The 14,907-nt window shown below is 37.1% G+C and overlaps 1 protein-coding gene and 1 long non-coding RNA gene across 11 annotated transcripts in view; one reads left to right on the forward strand and one right to left on the reverse strand.

The window, feature by feature from the left end:
* Nucleotides 1-14,907, reverse strand: part of COL8A1 (collagen type VIII alpha 1 chain) — a 143,726-nt gene that overhangs the window by 55,393 nt on the left and 73,426 nt on the right. The gene's annotated exons all lie outside the window — the stretch shown is intronic.
* LOC144305387 (uncharacterized) overlaps nt 1-14,907 on the forward strand; it is a 99,472-nt gene that overhangs the window by 23,444 nt on the left and 61,121 nt on the right. The window contains exons 8-9 of one of the 10 annotated variants that reach the window (XR_013372422.1): nt 1,069-1,126; nt 5,343-5,792. The exons of 8 other annotated variants lie outside the window; for them this stretch is intronic. This is a non-coding gene — a long non-coding RNA (uncharacterized LOC144305387). Of the gene's footprint in view, nt 1-1,068; nt 1,127-5,342; nt 5,793-14,907 lie in introns of those variants that run through there. One more of the 10 variants, XR_013372424.1, reaches the window with a different exon arrangement.

The following is a 14,907-nucleotide window of genomic DNA, read 5'->3' on the forward strand; positions in this document are numbered from 1 at the left end:
TGAAAAGAATAACTAGCTATATAGGCCAAAAGTATTTTAGTTCATTTTGGAAGAGTGAGCCAAAAATGTGGCAAAATACTAAGCAAGAACTATTTAGTTAGACTTCTTCTTCTTTTTCTTTTCTTTTTTTTTTTTTTTTTTGCCTCCACACAGCAACCTGCATAATTAAAAGTATGGTTCGACCTGCATATTTATATGCATTTTCAAATGTGTGTTGTTCATGGCAATTTAAGGATGAAAAGGGTTAAGAATTAAATTAAATGAATTCAACTACAATACATAATACTTAAAGTATCTAAAGACCTGAAAGTCATCTCTCTAAATATATTTTTTAACTTTTTAATTGGTGTTCAATTTGCCAACATATAGCATAACACCCAGTGCTCATCCCATCAAGTGCCCCCCTCAGTGCCCGTCACCCAGTCACCCCAGCCCCCTCACCTCCCTTTCCACTACCCCTTGTTTGTTTCCCAGAGTTAGGTGTCTCTCATGTTTTGTCACCCTCACTGATATTTCCCACTCATTTTCTCTCCTTTCCCTTTATTCCTTTTCACTTGATAATGTCCTTGATTTTATAGACAGACACTTTGAAAGTAATTTAGACAATGAATCACAAAGTAATGGAAAACATCACAAAGAAAAAGCGATAAAGTTATATAAATACTTAAAAACCAGTTGCAAATAAACACATTATGAACAAAATTAATAGTAAAGGGGAGTTTTCTTTATTCTTTAAACAATTTTGTACCCTACCTAGAGTTTTGAAAACATCACCACAAATTCTTTGATCCTCCTCTGTATTCCCTCCCATCAGATCTGGGAGGACTTGTGACTGCTTTACCCAATAGTGCACAGTGGAGATGTCACCACTGTAACTCGAGAACTTGGCTCATACAAGGCCACAAAGTTGTTGCCTTATTTCTAAAATACTGTCTTTTGGAGTCCTGGGCCTTTAAGTAAGAAGTGTGACCCCCCCCCCACTCCGAGACCACGGTGTAGGAGCAGCCACATGTTGGTGCTCCAGTTGGCAATGTGGGCAGAACTTGGTCTTTCTTCTATCCTTACCAGGTCACTAAACATGCGAGTAAAGCCATTTGAGGGCTCTTTAGTGCAGCCAACCTGTCAGGTAAGTAAAGCCATAAGAGCAGAAAAAGTAACTAGCCAAGACCCATGTGAGATAAGATCAAATGTTTGTTGTTTGAAGCCACTACATTTTGATGTGGCTTGTTATACAGCAATAGATAAGTGGAGCATACATACCCTCTTCTATGTATAATATTTTTATAGTGAAAAATTGAAAATTAAGTGTGAAATACACTCTGGGAAGTTATTTGCAAAAATTCATAAAGACTGTTTTGCTGATTTGCTATTACAAATCATCAATAAAAAAATAGCAACACCATGTAGGAAAACAGACAATTAAGTGGACATAAAATTCACAGAAGAAAAATGAAAAGGCTAAGAAATGTATAAAAATGTTCAATCTCATTAGTAAGTAAAGGAATTAAACAATAGAATTAAAAGTTTATCAAATTGGCAAAGATAAAAAATTATACTTAATGCTGGTTTGGGTTAAGTGGCAGTTAAAATGGCACAAGTTTTCTGGAAAATAAATTGATATTACATGAATAGAGTTTAAAAAATATCCTATTCTTTGATACTACTAGGATTCTAGGAATTCAAGTGAGAAAGTAACAGAAATCAGGTAAAATAATATATAAAATGTTTATCACAGTTTATTTATAGGAGCAAAAATATAGAAACAAGTTAAATGTCAATCAGTACCATTAAACTATGTATTTTATATTACAGAATATTATTTTATTATTTAGAATGAAATCTCAAAGATATTTTGTTAATTCTGATCTAGAGACATCATATTAGAGTAGAAAAATACCAGGGCTTTAAGTCACATAGACCAAGCTTTGAATCCTGGATTTCCCACTTGCTTTTGCTGGATATTTGGAAATTTGATTTATCTCTCTCTGAGGTTCAGTTTTCATATAAGAAAAATGGGGCTAAGTAACTATAACATTGATGGTAGTAATAATTAAAAGAGATTACGTATGTAAAAATAAGCATAATTGTTTCTCAATAAGTGTTGTTTCTTTTCTTACAACCCAAAGACACCATTTGAGCTTCATATCCTAATTCACATCACTTTCCAAATTCACTAAAATTTCTTCCACTCTGACTCTCTCTATTTATCCCTTTCCACAATAGTCTAGTCCTTACACCTTGGAGAGATCTCAAAAAACAAAAGCAAACACAAACAATTTTCTTACCAATTTTCATTGGTTCCAATTGCATTAAAAATGTACCTATTCTTGCCCCACTCTCCAGACAGCAGATGGGGTGAACTTTGAGAAAGTCAGTCAGATCATGATATTCTCTTGCTTACTGCCCCACCTTCCTTGCACCTGATAGCTCCTCATAGCCCCTTGAGCAGACTTAAACTTCTCTGGCTTGTGTGTGCCATAGGATTCCAACTTTGCCTACCCCCCGATGTTAACATTCTCCCCCTTGCCTTTTACTCTCCAGCCACACTGACCTTCTCCTTATGGAAAACATTATGTTGGGACCCAACCTCAGGCCTTTGCTGTCCCTCTGTCTAAAATGCTCTTCCCCCAGAATCATGCATGGCTGGGCATTTCGCCACTTAAATCTCAATGTAAATCTCGTTTCCTTAGGGAGGGTTCTCTTCACCATTCAATCTAAAGTTAACCGCTCATCTTCAATTGTCTCTAATCTAATCCTCTTTAATTGCACAGTAGCAGTTATATCTTCCTTACTTAATTATACATTTTACTAATTTATAATCTGCCTCAACACCAATGTTTCCTCACTTCCCATCCCTCCTTGACAGCAGGGAACTTGTTTGTTTTGTTTATTGTAACATTCCTTGCTATGAGAACTAGGCCTGGCACATGGTAGGTGTTCCATAAATATTTGCTGGATGCATTAGAAATACATCTTATACTTCTGAAACATATCTTAGCAGTGCAAAAGAAACAGCATTTGACATCCTTTTTAACAACAACAACAACAACAACAACAACAACAACAACCTAGGGATCCCTGAGTGGCTCAGGGGTTGAGCACCTGCCTTTAGCCCAGGGTATGATCCTGGAGACCCAGGATCGAATCCCACTTTGGGCTCCCTGCATGGAGCCTGCTTCTCCCTCTGCCTGTGTCTCTGCCTCTCTCTCTCTCTCTCTCTGGGTCTCTCATAAATAAATAAATAAAAATTTAAAAACCCCAGAAATTCAACATTATATGGGCATTTTTAAAAAAAGCTTTGATGGTTCTGATTAAAGTTAAGTACATCACTTCAATTTTGAAAAAGGAAAAAAAAACACAAACAAAATCATAACAGCATAAAATTATTTCAGGAGTGTGATGAGAGCTCCCCTGTCAAATCAGATACTTTTAAAACCATACCACCATTCAACAGGCTCCTTGCTTTGAAATGAAGAATATGCATCTCTCACCCATATTTTTACTGCTGTAGACCATGTGATTTATTTACTGGATAATGAACAAGTCTTAGTAAAAAAAAAAAGATCCCTTTTCAGCACTGCAAGTGTCGAAAACAGGGTTTCTGTTTTGAGGCTGGTTTAAACCCCTAGAATGAGGAGATGTCATAATTACCCCATTGCGTGGATGGGAATTTAAGCCGTTCCTCTTGTCACTTATGCTAGGGATTGCAGGCCTTTACTGGTTGGGCCTCAATGTCCAGGGATGATCACAAGATTCTATAGTAATGAGATCCATTTCTATAAAATCCATGAGAAAAGTATGAATTGCTATTTATAGATATGCCATACTATTTCAGAAATTATGTAACATTCAGACACTCAGGCGCAAGTTTGAGTAAGTATTTCAACATAGTCTGTCCTCACCAGTTTTGAATTTCCTCCACAAAGCAGGCTGGCCACATTCTTATGATTCTTGAAGAGAAAGGAAATACATGTTTATTAAACATGTCCTCTGGGCCAGTCTTGCTAATTGTGTTATCTGTACAGTTTCATTTAATCCTCATAACTGTGCAACAAATGAGTAAAGGCAATGAGAAGACAGGTTCTATTCTTTCACACAATGTGGAAGAAGGTCGGTGAATAAGGAATCAACAAGATGAAGGAACATCCTATTCTTATTCCACTGACATTATCCCAGAGTTTTTCCACACTGTATTTTACTTTACTGATTCAGGCAGTTGTCTGGAGCATGGTAACTGTTCATTGGTTAATAATGCTATTAAATTAGGCATCTGGGTTGCTTAAAACTGTGCATCTGAATTATTTTAAAATGCTGAGATTTAGAAGAACATAAGTGGGCAAGGCAATTTGAGGTTGCTGGAAGCTATTTTTTTCATTTTCTCTTTCCCTTTTTTTAAAAATTAAATTTAATTAACATAGAGTATATTATTACTTTCAGTAGTAGAGTTTAGTGATTCATCAGGTGCATATAACACCTCTCATCTTGTCAAGTGCCCTCCTTAGTGCCCATCATCCAGTTACCCCATTTCCCTATCTACGTCTCCTCCAGAAACCCTCAGTTTGTTCTCTATAGTTAAGAGTTTCTCATAGTTTGTCTCCCTCTCTGATTTCATCTGGGAGCTATTTTTTATCTTCTCATAGATAGTATGTCTGATTTGGCTTCATAAATAATTTGGAGAACTGGAGGGAGGGATGTAAGGCCTCATTTCCCCTTTTTCCCCTTTTTCCCCTGTCCTAAAGAATGACTTCATCCTTCATCTGAATTTTACAAAAATGTAAGGTTGTACTGCCTAAGATAAAACTAGGGTTGAGAATTCTATTTCTATGAAAACAGGATCAATTCTAAACTATGAACAAAGTCCTGATAAATTGGAAGAGAGAGAGAGAGAAAAAAAATAAATCTCTTGAGGTTGTCGTAAGCGATTACTGAAAGTCTGGATTGCTGGATCACTGGCCTTCTTTTAAGTACATTATGGTTAGAGAGACATTAATTTTCCTTTATTTTTAAGATTCACATTATGATCACACAGTTCGAATAAGCCTGATCTAAATGATCTGGTAGACGAAAGGACGGGAAAGATCTACATAGTTAAAGTATATCTGAAATCTTTGGGGTCTATTAGTTTGGAGTCAGAAAAGTAGAAGTGAGAAATTAATGAACATTTCAATATGTGAATGAATTTGAGAAACAGTGACTTTAGTTCAGAGAACCAGGGAGTCGCAGCTTCACGGGTTGAAATCTAAAATTAGGCCCATGTCTTACAATTTAAGAGGTGATATTTGACAGAAAATAGTCTTTGATATTTTCATTCCAGATGCATTTTTCTCACGCTTTTGAAACAGATAGAAATACATGAAATGTTTCCCAGAAGTTCCTCATCTTGCCGACAGATTAAAACCCTTTTCAAATGAAACCACTGATGAATCTTCAGGCAGGATAAAATACTGGTACTATGATGGTGATTCAAGGTGTGGTGATGTATGAAGTACATGTATGAGCTCTCCTAGCCTGAAGTCTTCAAATATCCAGATATTTGGCACTCTAGGGTATGGCTTAAACTGAACCAAAAAATACAAAGCAAGTGGATTCCTTTGGGCTAATCATGTTATGCCATCCTTGGATTCAATCATCTTGTCATTTGCATTATGATCCATTCATATATTTATCTATACAATTAATTGAGTAATTGATGAATTAAACATTATACTTCATCAAGATGACCTGTGAAACAATTTGTTTTGGGCAAGTTTTAAAAAAAATGTCTTGGGTAAATAAAATTTGACTTAGTTTTACCTCTAGTTACAAGTTGATTTATTGTTTTCCTTCTTTTAAAAAAAGGATTTTATTTATTCATTTGAGAGAGAGAGCACAAGCAGGGGAGGGGCAGAGTGAGTGGGTAAGTAGACTCCTTGCCAAGCAGGGAGCCCAACACAGGGCTCGATCCTGAGATCAGGACCTGAGCCAAAAGCAGACGCTTAAGGGACTGAGCCACTCAGGTGCCCCAAAAGTTGATTTATTCTTATCTAAGACTAATTGATGCTAATTCAGTAACAGCCAACTAATTAAAGTGATGCTCTAAAATAATCGTATTATGTACTTTGAAGTAAATGTAAATAATTCAAGTATATTTTTCTGGTCATTTGTCTTATGGAATAACTATGATCCAAACCATGGTAGGAGGAAGAGGAAGGAAACATATATGCTGTGTGCATTTGGGATATGATTATGGTACTAAAAAACTTCAGAACCTTCTTGGGAAAAACAGGATGAGAACCAGACTCTCTCTGGACATCAGAACATGGCTGAGCTCCATTTTTCGTGAAGACACATTTATTTCCATGTTCTGGATGATGGGTTATTTTTGCACTTGAATGTGATGGCTCCCCTAATCCTATAATAATCAAACTGTATTGCTCATAATCCAAGGTTGAATTCAGTTTCCAAAGGAGATGTCTTAAAAAAATTGCTCTAAAAGAAGCCATAACTCAGTAAAAATAGTAATAACTATTACTTGTTGAGCATGTCTTTTGTGGCAAGCTCTGTGCTAAGTACATTTTACATATATATTCATATATATTACATCATTTAATCCTCACCAAGATCCTAAAATAAAGCAATTCTTATATTTAAGATTGTTTAAACCTTAAATTAACTCCCTTCTCCCTCCCTAGCCCACAGCAAGTGTGCCTAAAAATAATTGGTGCCTAGAAAATATTTGTTGAATTAAACAAAATGTCATTTCCTGTGGTTCCCCTGAGGGAAGGGTTTTCATCAATCATTTTGTCCTTTGATGTAACTTTGAGACTCTCAGGAATGAATAGGCACTGGAAAATTTTTAACCCAACTAAGAATCACGGATCGACTCATCTCTGTCCTCTTAGGTCAGTGAGGAAGACTATGTAAAGGAAGATCAGAGGGGGGTTGTGCAGGGATTGATAGGAAGGAAGAATTATTAATTATGGTGAAAATGATTTTATTCTTTTGGGCTGTAAACAAAGAAATAAGAAGGCCAAGTTACTGTGAACTGGGTAGTCTTCTGTGGCATGTCAAATACAACCATCTCCTATGGCAGTGGGCACTGGTGCATGATGCTCTGAGCTGAGAACTCCAGCAAGACTGGGCTTATACACCAAGAGAAAGGAGGGCTATAGTGGAGGACAGGCTCCCAAATAAATGTAGTCTTGTTTTTTGTGCGTTTCAGACCCCAACTTAATAGATTGTTCAGGTGTTGATTGGACCTTTGTCCACACTGTTCAGTGTCTAATGGTCCCTGATGCCCATTAAGACTTTAGTGTACTGCATATGGCAGGACCAAGGGATGACACAGACTCTCTGAATTGAGTCCTCTCTCTCCAACTTCGATTAATCCACGGTATTTTAAATTTTATCATTATTTTTTTTGCAGCATCTAGCTCTGCCAGGAACTATCACTGTCAAGCACAATCACATGGTGTCCACCTGTGTGCACACGCGCAGCATTGTGCAAAGCAAATTAAACAGATCTCATTCCTTGCCTCCAGGAGCTCACAATAAAAACCAGACAATAGATGTGGTTAACACAATGGGGCAAAGAGATGCACAGCTGTATAAACAGAGAACTACAACAAATGAGAGAATTTTGGTATGAACCGCGAGGGCAAGCGCTATTTGTGTGCTGGAAATAAGGAGAAATTCTGTAAGCTGCAGAGAATTGGCTGGAGTCTGCGTGAGAGTGAAGAAGGTGAGGGTGATAGCAGTAGTGGAATCATCTGTTCATCTGTTTCTTTCAATTTGGAAGGAAATAAGTTTTCTTCTAGAGTGCGGGGAGAGGCCTTCTCCTTTGGAGGTGTTTACTCCGAGGGCACTTACATTGCTACGTAGGCTAGTTTCTTCTAAGAGATTTGATTGTAACTAGTCTAAAGAAAAAAAATAAAAAATGTATTAAGCAGGGCATAGACTGCCAGAGAGGTTTCAAGAGGCTTCTTTCCACTGGAAACCAGATTAAAAACAAAATAAAAGCCAGAATGTATTATAATTGTACATTCCACTTATAACCAACTAGCACACGCCAAATGATTTTCCAAGGAAATGACTACTTTGGGTGAATTTTTTTTTTCTTTTCTGTTTTTTTGTTTGTTTGTTTGTTTTGTTTTGTTTTGTTTTTTTTAAGGGACAACATTTCTTGCTATTGCATCTACTGTCTCTGACATCTTAAACGCTGTCAGGAGTTAATCTGGATTTACAGAATTCAGCTAAAAGCGAATTCCAGGCAGGTTTCTACCTCAACCACCCTGGGCTGATAGGTATCTCTTTTCTCTTAAATACATCCAGATAGGGAATTTGAAAACCTCCCCAGGAATCTTTTCCAGGGTTCATAAAACCTTAACTGCCAATAAGACCTTTCCCTCTAACTTAAATTCCTTTGGTTGTAATTTAAATTCATTTCCTCCTCTTCCCTTGTTGGAGAAGAGTACCACCCCCAATAGCCATTCCTCTAAACACAGCTGTCCCATACACACCTCAGGCTTCCTTCCTGGGCAGAAAGGAGTTTGGTTTCAGATGCCCTCTATTTATAATGCCTTTTTTATGCTGCTTCTTTTTTCTCAAGGTAAGATAAGCTGCTATGATCCCCTAACGTTGTGAATTTCCATAGCTGATTTCGTGAGGTTCATCCTGCAAATATTGACATGTTAAGATGTCCCATTTCTATAATTCCAATCAGATCTTGTGAATCAGGTCATGAAAATCTAAAAGAATATTGAAATTTATATTGTATGCTTTCTTGGAATGGGTGAGATGATAGTCTCGATTGACTCATTAGTCAATCGTCTAGGATTGACTTCCTAGCCCTTAGCACCCAGGCAAGCAATTTACCTCTAGATATAGTTGCTTTTAACAACTATAAAATAAGATGAACAAAATAATTTTAAAGTTTTAATCACCTTTGATGTTCAAAAATTCTATGATTATGTCCTAAGCAGTTACTTGGCCAAAAAGGGACAGCTATTTCCCTTTAACTACCATCCCATGTGCATCATCTTATTACTGATTTCTCAAGCAAGAACCTCTAATTTCTATTAAATTTTTTTTATTAAGGTCTTACTTACATATCTTAATATAAGTCCTCTTGGGTACCTACTCCTTGCTTATATGATACGCTAATGTCAAAGGGTACAAGTCTTTGGCTGTGATAAATCATTTTTCAGTTTATTATAAACTTTTGCAAGGCCACTGTTACATATGAATGTTTTTATTAAATAGCTTTCAGTCCACTGGAAAGGAGTCTGTAATTCTCCATCTTTATCCACATGGATATATTCCCTAACTTTTATGCCCTCGGATCTTTTAAAGCACATCCAACAAAATGAGCATTTTGAGAATGTGATGACACATCGAGTTCCCTTTAAAAGATAATTCCTTTATTTCAAACACTTAAGTGGTATGAAATTCTTTAAAAAATTATATTGTTGAAAGAATTCTTGAAAGTAGGACATTGAAAAAAAATTCCATGTCAGAAATATTTTTGGGGCGGATCTCTTTCTCCAGTGATTATATACCGAGTGATCAATTTTCACTTCATTTCCTTTTAAACTTTTGCTGAACTTTGAATTAAGCATCAGAAGGCACATGAAGGTTAGCCGTATCAACTCCTTTCGTTAAATAACCCACTGTCTGCTGAAATGTTCTCAGGGGTTTTATACTAAAGGTGGATATTTTCTTTTGCTCTTTTGCCTTTTCATGCATCAGCCTGGCCTTCCCTTGCCCCTTCTCTGGCAGACACACCTTACTTTTTTTGTCATTTCCTATGTGACTTGAAAAATGTTCTTCATCAGACCTGGTGGCTAATTAAACAGGAAAGTCTGAATTTTATCATATTCCACATACCAAAATAGGATAAACGAAATTGTACAAGTCTGAGCCACTCTTTCTATTATAAGATGGCCAGCAATTTATTGCCTGCCTCAAACAACACATCTACTTGGGTTTTGTGCCACTGCCTTCCCCCCACACTGACATCACACTGCTCCTTTCCTCAGGCCTCTTGTGGCCCCGTCCACTCAGGTGGTGGCTTTTGTAGCAAAGGAGCACAGAGCGAATGCTCTGGACTCGCTGGCTGGCTGACTGGTCTGCTCAGCAATCAGCTGACATTTCTACTGGTTCTTTTCATGTTTCATCCTGTCTTGCACCACATAGCTGACGCTACTTGTCCCTGAGTGACATTTGTACTTTCCACCAGTAGGCGTGCCTCCTGGCTTGGTGTTGGTGTTGGTGGTGAGCAAGGGGAATGGCATGCTTGCGCTCCCCTAGTTTCATCTCAACTCCCTAAATTCTGAGGGTTTAGAGAATGCTCTCCACCACTCCTTTCATCTTGTCATCCCTTTCTTTACCTCCAGCTCCCTACCCTTGCCTCGTTTCCTGTGTCTCCCTCCCCTCATTCCTCTCACTGCACTGAAATCAAAGCAACATAGTGAGGGGGAAGTGGGGCTCAGAGCATCATCAAGAGGATCTTTCTCCTTATCTTTCTCCTTACAACAAATTTCTCTGTAAGTACTATTATAATTCCTACTTGATGGGTGAGGAAAGTAAAACAGAAATGTTAAGTAACTTGCCTGTGCAGTTACCAAGTTACAGACTCAGAATTCAAATTGAGGCTATTTAACTCTTGCACTTTGGCTCTTAATTTTTTAATTATACTTATTTAATACTTAATATTCTATGATTATTATCATAAAGCAATCAATAAATACATACAAAATAAAAAGAAGCTGGATTAAGAAACCTTTTCCTGAGGTGTGCCTGATACTACTTCATGCTTTATTTAATAAAGCTGTGGCATTCTGGTATGAATAAGTACACTCTGTTTGTTTGTTTGTTTTTACTAATTTTGACTCAGAGCTCCATGTTATTCATTTTCTATCACATGAATTCATAAAGTTTTTCTTACCCCAGAAAAAAAAAAAGGTACATTTCTAAGGGCAAGACTTTTTGCCAGAAATTGATGATGCAGAACTAGACACCTCATTTAGAAACAACTATCAAAATCTTGGGCAGTCTCAAGTGGATTTTCTCTGCATTTCAAAGAAAAGATTGTAGGATGGGATTATAAGTAGCCTTCTGCTGTCCTTTCCCATTGTTGTAATTACTTCGAAACCTCAACCAAACTTAGCTGTTTTAAGCTTATCAAGAATGGTTACAGAAGCAAGAAAATGTCTGTTCTCTTTTCCCCCTTCTCCAATCAACTGAATATTAATTGAGTACCTACTGTGAGCAATCGTCATAGTGTCCTGCTCCACTGCAATTAGGTAAGCCTAAACCATGGTACTTTTCTTCAAAGGGCTGCCAGTCTAATTGGGAAGGTAAGAGGTACACAAGAAACAATGGAGGGGAATATTTACACAATAGATAATTATGTTGTCAGTTATATGGACTCACCTTGGAGACTGTAGGAGTTCAGGAGAGGATGATTCATGGAAGCCAGAGAAATGAGGAAAGATATTGGGGAGGAGGTGGGAATCTGGGCCTTGCAGAATGAATAAGAATTGTATAAACAGAGAACAAAGGGGAAGCCATTATGCATATGGGGAAGGATTTGGTGATGGAATAAAGTATTTGTTGGATCATAAAGACAATGGTCTGGCTAGAAGAGAAAAATATTTTGGAGGCTGATGAACAGCATGTGTCCATGTTGTGAAGGGTATCCTTGAATAACAAGCAGATGAATAATAAACTATTTAGAGCTGGATGAGCCCTTGGAGAGTATCTGCATTGGGCAATTCCACTGATAACAAATGATTTAGCCCCAAATTTATCATTGATTTGTAATAACTGGGCAAATCAAGCTCTCTGAAAGATTATCATTAGGCTAAAAGAGTAGGAGAGGTTTCAAGTTATAAACCTAACTGGGACTTGGTCTTCTTCTCCTATTAGCTCACCACTAAGTTGCATGATCTTGTGAAAGTTGCTTATCTTAGTGGGTTCTCAGTTTCTACATCTGTAGATAGAAGGTGTTGAACCATTTGATTTCCACTGACATTTTGAACTCTAACATTCATGACTTCATGATTCTTTTTGCATTTTTGTATTCATATGATCTTTTATGATGGATGAACCAGGATAGATCTTCACACTACACTCAATCATTTGAATTTCTCTTAAGCCCATTGTTCTATGTAGCATATTGGATGTGTTATGACTTTGTGTGGCCATGAAAAGTAAAATCATAATGTCAAAAATTTTAAGGCTAAAATAAACCTTGCCAGGCTGAAATGGAAAATCATGTTCAGTCGGCTCCTACTTTTACTAAATGGAGTGATGTAGTGATAATCAATAATATGTGTTATTTACTGAATGCTTATTTTGTGCCAGGAATTTTACATCTACTATATATCACTTATATAATAACCCTTATGTAAATATTATCTTGTATTTATTACACAAAACAGAGGTTTGTTACTTTCACAAAGTAACTTAACTCATTGGTAGCAATGCTGAGATTTGTTTCCTGGGATGTCCACACACAAACCTCTGCATTTTTCTCTTTTTTCAGTGAAAGATTAAGGGGCATACATTGCTAAAAGCTATGTTCCCAGTTCCATATGGAGCTGGGATAATTTGAAGTATATAGAAAAGATGAAAGAATTAGTCCCCTTAGAAATAATTAGGAGTTTCAATTCCCTTTATTTTTAGGTCAGAGAGTCAAATACCATGGCTGGAATTTAAGTTACTGAACAATCTTATGACTAATAATAGCATTTGTAGTCACGAGGATTGAGACAAAAAAGGAGCAAACAGTAAGCCGTTAGGTCAAACATTCAGGACCAAGGGGTTAGCAAAATACTCTTTTTCCTAAGTTCAGATGTCATGCAAAGCAATGCTGAGGACTGACTGCAACTGTGGTTTGTGCCTTTAAGAGGTGTTCTGAGGAGGGGGGTCATGAGTCATCTGATATGACAGAAAGGCTACCTGTTAAATTTTCTTTTTCTCTTTTTTTTAAGATTTTATTTATTTATTCATAAGAGACACAGAAAGAAAGAGAGAGAGAGAGAGAGAGAGAGAGAGAGAGAGGCAGAGACACAGGCAGAGGGAGAAGCAGGCTCCAAGCAGGGAGCCCTACATGGGACTCCATCCTGGGACTCCAGGGTCATGCCCTGGGCTGAAGGCAGACACTAAACCGCTGAGCTACCAGGCGTCCCCTGTTAAATTTTCTCTCTGGGTTTCTGTTTTTTACAAAATTGTTGACAAGGTATGTAGATTGAAGTTTATTTAATAAGCTTTCTTTTTTGTGGCACATTTTAGAGCGTGCATATAAAAATTCCATGTCAGTATTATTAGATGGATCTAGGTATTATCTTCATGGAGTCAATGATTTTACATTTTGGTTCTAATCATTCTGATGGAATGTTTGTCTTAGAAGTAATTTTTTCCAGTGCAACTCCCTGGGTGCTTATTCAAGATGCTGGTTTGATGGATGAACTTTTGCTGGCTAAAGGAATTCAGATAAACAGGGTGCTCCCAACCAACAAGAGAATTTAGAATGCTCCCAGAGAAGTCTTTTGAACATACTCATGCACCAATCGGTTGCAGTTAATAAGTCTACTAGAGAACTGTTACCAGATTCTGTACCAGGTTACTTCTGGCCTAGAGATACCAACGTATATATGCCAGAGTATGGTAAAGTGGCACATCAGGGTTTAATTTAGATTCAAATGGGTATCACATAGTAAGGAGTTGTCTGACTACAAATTCTTCCACCTTTAGAAGAAAGGGGTTTTACTAGTATAAAGGGTAATTATTTTAATAAAGGCAATTTGAGAAGTGCTCCCAGAGTGAATGCGTAAGACCTTCTATATTCTCTCTTAGACTACATGAAATATGGAAATCTAATACTGTTCAGAGAAGTAATCTCTGGGAGTCTCTTAGGCTTTGCGATTTCTCCAGAGGAAAAAAAAAATTCAGGTCCTTATCCAAAGCCACTTTTAGCATTTCCACTTACTAATGACTCAGTCAAATTGTTTTTCTCAAGGAGCAAAGGAAGACTGCAAAATCAGAATGCCACCCTTTGTTTATTCTCTGATTTTCTCAGATCCCAAGAAAAAAATATTTTCTCTTTGCTGACAGTATATGTTGCTCTGGTCCCGACAAGTTTTTGCTTGGTCTGAGATACACACAGCAAAGTGTTGCTTTGGAAGGCTTTCATTACGGATACTAACTGCTGGAAGCATAAATAGCCTTTTGCATCTCAAGAAAACATGGAATAAAGGGGAGAAAAGTTAACAGGACTCATTCTACCTACTCAGCTTAGGAGTTTTGATGGGGAGCTACAAAATGGCATCACCATCTACCCAAAAGCGTAAGCCCAGTACTTCAGTCATTCTTGATTCTCTTCTTGCTTCATCTCCTATATCTAAACCATGGTAAGACCTATCAGCTCTATCTTTAAATCTATCATTAATATATTCATCTCTTATTCATCTACTACTACAAGTTGCTATCATTTCTCACTTGTTTCCTCTAATAGTCTCTTAGTTGTTCTTCCTACAACCACTATTGTATTCCCATTCCACCTGACAGCTCCATACTCCACCTACCAGTCATATGGATTCATTAAAATTATAAATTAGATCATATCATTCCTCTACCCCCAAACCTTCTAATAGCGTTTTGATGCACTTAGAATAAAATACAAACTCCCCTTAGCCTAAGAAACCCTATAAGAATCTCCAGCTCCATTTTATACCCGACTCAACTGTGCTAATTTTCCTATAACCATGATGACCTTCTTGCTGTTCCTGTAACTCACCAAGTTTATTGCTGTCCCCAAGAACTTTGCATTTATAATTCCTTTGGCCTGTAATATTCTTCTTTCAAAATTTTAAATGATTCAAGTCTGAACCCAAATCTCATTTCCTTAAAGAGACATTCCCTATG

This window comes from Canis aureus, chromosome 35 (assembly GCF_053574225.1).
Source record: "Canis aureus isolate CA01 chromosome 35, VMU_Caureus_v.1.0, whole genome shotgun sequence".
In the NCBI taxonomy this organism is placed as follows: Eukaryota; Metazoa; Chordata; class Mammalia; order Carnivora; family Canidae; genus Canis; species Canis aureus.